The following is a 6,227-nucleotide window of genomic DNA, read 5'->3' as shown; positions in this document are numbered from 1 at the left end:
AATTATTAGTTCATATATTTTAAAAAATACATTATTTAGTTCTGTATTTTGTTTTCATTAAACTATTTAGCCATTTGTTAATTTTTTATGTTATATAATAAATACATGTTAAACTACTATTTAGTTCCTTCATTTTAGTGAAAATAATTAGTTGAACTCTATATTTTGAAAAATATTATTATTTAGTCCATTTATTCTAGTGAAACTAATTATTTAGTTTTTATATTTTGAAAACACATTATTTTGAAAGCATATTCTTATATGAGAATAAAAATTTTATTGTATGAAGATTAAATAATAAAATTATTCAAATATTTTCATTTAATTTCTTATGCGTCATTTTTTGGTTTTATCTAGTGGAAAATAATTTTCTTATGTTATCACCTTGATTACTTAAAGATATAGGAGAATTGATTAATTTTTTTACGCACAGAACTTGTATTAATTTTTGTCAAAAGATGAAAAATAGAGAAAGAATAAAAGGGGGAGGCATAGGTGCAGAGGGAAAAAAATATGAAAAATAAGAAACAAGGAAAGAGAGAGAAATAAAGGGGAGAGGGTCAAGAGAGTTTGGGTGTAAAAAAGAAATGCCAAAGGTTTAAATTAGCCCCCTCAAGTATACCTAAAAGTACAATTAAACTTTTAAAAAATAGTTGGGCCAATTGAGTCCTCAACATTTTTAAATAAATCTAATAAACTCAAAATTAGCAAAGTATATCTTTCGTTAAGACTATTCATAAAAAGCTCAAAAGTCAAATGTAACAAAGCTCAGAAGCCAAACGTAACAAACATATTTAATAGAAGAAATTCAATTTTAAAGTGTTATTGCATATTAATATCTCATACCGCAAAAGGAAATTCAACATGATTTATCCAGATGAACTCAAGAAATGCATTATATTTAATTTATTCAAAAACTAGTGTTTTATAAAGCTTATAATACAATCAAATGCCATAGATACATCTGGAAATAAGTAGACACAAGTAAAATGTAGGAAATTGTTACAAAATCTTATATTAAATGATTAAAACATATTTAAATGTGAAACCAATTAGTAGCACAAGGAGAAATCAGAGCATTACTTAAAATATATTTACCAAGCAATAGGCTCAATCCCTTAATCACCACTTCATGAAACAAAATTCTTTTTTGCATTTCATTAAACACCTTGCATGCAAATTTAATCCCTCCTCTGCCACAACAATACCTTGAGTGCTAGTATTATCTATTTGGTTAGCTTTCTCATTTTTCATCTCTTTTTCACTAATTGAAGGATCTTTTGGTTTAGTTAATGCTTTGATTCCTCTTCTAACCAATCCCCACCCCGAAACCAACACACCCAAAGAGAAAAAGAGAAAGGACAAACAAGAAGATAAAAAAATAATTACCTCATGTGGATCATTTGTCAAAGCATTAATTAAATCATTATAACCTAAAGTGCAAGCAACCGTATAGATGTGATACCGCCAAGTCTACAAGACGTGATAGGAAAATGTATTTTTTTTTAAGAGAAACATCACTACTATAATAATGGATAAATAAGTCCACCATTTTTCTGCATCTCCTTTTGACTATTTGATTCTCATGTTAAATCTCAATCAGCGTTTCCAATAACTCAATGGATAACCCTCTCACGTCTAAATTTTTTCCTACTAGCATGTTGAAAATTGTTTTGACAACATATAATAGTCTTTTTCAATTGAGAAAATGTGCAAAAACTTGAATCGGCTAAGTGAATAATCTGGAAATAAAACATAGAAGACACTTTCCTCTGCCATCCAAGTTCATATAAAAAGTGAAGAACTTCCTCCTTAGATGAAGTTGAGAAATGGAGAATCTCATACATAATTCAAGAACAATAAACACAAAACTCATCGGCAAGCTTATCATTGTTAAAGTAAGTAAGGGGTTCATAGCTCTTAGGCAAGCTATTGCCCCCCCACTATGCCTTTGCTCTCTTTTAACAGAAATGAAGAAGGTTTAGTAGTCATTAATGGTTATTTGGGTCACGTGCTCACCTAACCCCAAATTGTTCTAATTGCTTATTTTTAATAGCATAGGGGTTTACAAATCTCATTTAGAAACTATAGGGCCCAATTGTATCCAAACTTTCTGTAAGGGCTTATTTATACTTTTGGGTAAACTTTAAGGGCTAATTTGAGCCTTTGACCTAAAAAAATAGCAAGAGGAGCTAAATAGTTAAGAGAACCAAATTACGAAGATTGACTAATGTGTTTTCTAAAATATAGGGATCTACTAATTACTTTCACTAAAATAGAAGGACTAAATAGTAGTGTGACTGACATTAAAATCCTTTGCTTAATGAACAATTTGACAGAGATACTAAATAATTTAATGGAAATAAATACACATTGATGAGGAGACGCCACCACCAGAGCCACTTTCTTTGTTTAAGGACCCAATTACAAGAGCAAGGGTAAGGGAGTTGTAAAGCTTAGTTAGTAGACTTTGGAGGTGCCAAAAGGATCGGATTGGGCTTGGGCCTTTGGAAGACAAATGGATCAATTTCACACAATTGGACCTTGGAGAAGCAAGTTGTCACACCTTACCCCTCTGTAAGGCATAACATGATCCCGTAGAATACCTAATGAACTACCGAACTTCACCTACCGATAACTCATTAAGTACCCTACAAGGGATTTTAAAACAATTTTCTTATCTTTGACAAGTGGTGAGCATTTCTAATGAGTATTTAAAACATTTAGTTGAGAGCTTTATGATTTCTTCCTTGTTTCTTGAATAGAACTTGGACTTAAGCAAGTTGACCACTTACTTATTTTATCTTTATAATCAAGGTGCTCTAGCTTAGCTACTATTGCGTCTTAATTGGTTATCAATTATGCCTTGTTTGTTGTTAAAAAATCTAATTCTATCTTTAGATGTTATTTCTTTAATCTGAATATTGGGGGTGTTCATCATTTGGTATCAGAGCAATTGGGCATCAAACAAGGTATTTATCCTTAGATCTACTCTTTTAATTTCTGCCTAGAATTCTTCATTCCCGTTCTGTTTGTTTTTAATCACAATAGCATTCAGCTAAAGTGATTTTTCTAGGGTTTTTTTGTAATAGCTTCAAATCTATTCGAATTTTCATGTGTTTGGCTGAATATTTCTTATTTCCTTAGTGATTTTTCATTTAAATATGACATTAATACATCATAGCCAAACACTCTACATTGGGTTTTAGATTTTATTTTTTGCTTGAAATTGAGGTTTTGTTGTGTTTATCTTAGGGTTGTAATCATTCAAGCTAATATGCTTGTTCTTGCTATCTTTTACCTCTTTAATTTGAATATCAAGCTTGAGAAAAATTATTGATGATGCATTTGATGATTGGGAATTGATGTTGGTTGTTGGATTGAATTAAAATATGAAGTTTGAACAAAAATAGGTGTTGTTTGGTTGTGTTTGGTTTGTGATTATTGCTGTTTGGCTAGAATTGGAAAATTGTGATAAGTTGCTTGCATTGATTTCTAGGGTTATACTTAGCTACTGATTTTGAAATTTAATTTGTGATATTTTGAGATATTTGGGATGTCATATATCAATTTTGGGGGGTAGATGATGCTGTTTGGCCATTGAATCAAATTTTACTCATAAACTGATCAATTTTTGGTTCACATAGTAAACCCACCCAGAAAAATTTGAAAATTTTCTCACTATTTAGATATCATCTCAGTAGCCTCAAGATAAAATTTCAGCTCAAAATTCCATCATTTGGGTTGAAAACAAAATTTTTGACACAAACCGGTCAATTTCTAGTTTATATAGTAAACCCATCTAGAAAAATCTGAAAATTTTCTCACTATTTAGAGACCATCTCAGTAGCCTCCAAATAAAATTTTAGCTCGAAATTTCATCATTTGGGTTGAAACAAAATTTTTTTGACACAAACTTGGCATTTTCTAGTTTACACAGCAAACCCACCCAGAAAATTCTGAAATTTTACAAACAATTAGCCAGTTTTGAGATAGGTTTGTCCACAAAATTTTAGGATAAAACTAATTCATTTGACTAGCAAACTGAATTATTGTATCTTGTGGTGAAATTGAGCTGTTGTTGGAAGTTGTGTGACTTAGCTATGATTTATAGGATTTTGGCTTGATACTTGATCCTTAGGTTATTAGTTTTTCCAGTCTATAAAATCTTTTCACTTATATTAATTGCTTTAATTTTGGAGTCTTCTTTTCTTTGATTCTGTGTTTCATTGCATATTTTTATTTACGTCTTGTTTCGTCTCGTTCTTGAATTTTTTGATAAAGTTTGTTAGTGTTTTGTTTGTTTTGTGTTTGGGTTCTTAAAAGAAACGGAGGAAGGAATTTGAGTGGTAAAAGGCAAGAGTGGTGAGTGCATAAGAGGGTTAAAGCCTAATTGTGTGCTAAACACTTGAGAGGGTGAGCCATTTATTTTCCAACCTTATTTTCTTTGTAGCAAAATGGAACGAAACACAAGTAGTAGTAGTGGAGTTGAGGGGAGGAATTTTGACAATAAAAGGTTTTATAAGGAGGCTATGGCACAACAATTTTAGAGACTTTCTCTTCAAACAACCACTCATAATGAAGAATTGCAAACTATGAGAACAGACTTGAATGAGTTGAAGGGTTTGAGAGCTGATGTGAATAGGATGATAGAATATATGATGGGTAATGAGAGAGAGAACAGAAATAGGAGGGAGGAAGTAGGTGTGCATGTGGGAGAGGTAGATTTGGAAAGGGAATTGGGGTAGAACCTAGGATGGAGGAGCAAGAAGAGTTGAATTGGTATGATTGATGATGAGTTTGAGGAAGCGTTTGAGTATGGAAACTATCACTTTGATGGTAGAAGGTTTCGGCCACCAAGGGGCAGAGGTTTTAGAGGTAGGAGAGGAGAAAGACAACTTAGATTTGATGACTATGGTGAGAGAGAGGTGCACCATGAGAGGGTTGATGCCAATGTAGGAAGCATAAAGATGAAAATACCTCCTTTTCATGGCAAGGAGGATGCCGAAGCCTATATTGAATGGGAGAGGCAGATTGAGATGATTTTTGAGTGCCATAATTATAGTGAGGAGAATAAAGTTAAGTTAGCAGCAGTTGACTTTAAGGATTATGCATTGGTTTAGTGGGATCAATTACTTGTAAGGAGGAGAAGACATGGCCTAAGGGGTGTTACTGCTTGGGTCGAAATGAAGGAGATCTTGAGGGAAAGGTTTGTGCCGCCACACTATGGAAGAGAGGTGAAGTTGAGGTTGTAGCAACTTACCCAAGGAATGTAACACCCCTATATGCATAACCTAGTAAATTGCACTGTTCCGGTGACTGGTATCGGTCCGAACAATTAAGAGGATTAGAACTATGTTTAAGATATCTAGAAAAGCCTTGAAGAAAAATAAATAGTAATTACCAGATAGTTAAATATAAACAAGAAAAACAAAGTATAAAAAGTTAAATGAGCCGATGGTCACAACAATGGGTGACCTTACCAAGAAGTGACTGTGAGATTAGTCCCAACTCAAATTTTGAACAGAAAATTGTGACGTCGTGGTCCTAAAGACTATTACAAACCTAGTGGAAAAGAGAAAATCACAGAAAAGAGCTGATAAGTAGGTCAAATAATTAGGTCAGGACTCCAGAAGAAATACTGAATTATTTGCAAACCGAATCAATCCGACGAGAGACAAATTGATCAATTCACCCTTAGAGGTGACTCCCGACCTAACTATCCAATAAAATCGGAGAATTGAAAATTTCAGAATAGAGAATTAAATTAAAGAATTATGAAAAAATAAAAGTAAATGAAAATTGAATTATTACCTCACCTTCGTGACACACCCAGGATGTCAAAAATAAAATTTAATTATTCTAATTTTTTACTAAGTCAAAAAGCAAAATAAGGACATAAAAAAATAGAATAAAGGAATTATGACATCACTAACATGAAGTAAGCATGACTTAATAAATAAAAATTAATTTAATTGGATTTTTGACTAAGTCAAATTTAAGAGATAAATACATAAAATAACAAATAAAAGAAATTAATTTTGGTCTTCTCTTTGCTCAAGTTGCCGCCCCATCTCATCTCTTTCATCTCTCTCCACCATTAACACCCATCTTAAGCTTTTAAAAGCTTGATTTTATTATCTAAATTCCCTAAAATTAGTGATTAAACCTTGCTCTTGCAACTTGAGAAAGAGAATTGAAGAAGAAATTTTGAAGAAAAGAGAAAG

At 32.1% G+C, this 6,227-nt stretch overlaps 1 non-coding gene across 1 annotated transcript; it reads right to left on the bottom strand.

The window, feature by feature from the left end:
* Positions 1 to 763: 763 nt before the first annotated feature.
* Positions 764 to 852, bottom strand: LOC131183709 (small nucleolar RNA R24). The gene has a single exon (XR_009151746.1). It is a non-coding gene; the product is annotated as a small nucleolar RNA R24 (small nucleolar RNA).
* Positions 853 to 6,227: the final 5,375 nt, after the last annotated feature.

The sequence above is a fragment of the Hevea brasiliensis genome, chromosome 9 (assembly GCF_030052815.1).
Source record: "Hevea brasiliensis isolate MT/VB/25A 57/8 chromosome 9, ASM3005281v1, whole genome shotgun sequence".
Taxonomy (NCBI): Eukaryota; Viridiplantae; Streptophyta; class Magnoliopsida; order Malpighiales; family Euphorbiaceae; genus Hevea; species Hevea brasiliensis.
The sequence above is the reverse complement of the archived record's forward strand: the minus strand, read 5'-3'. Positions and strand labels throughout refer to the sequence as shown.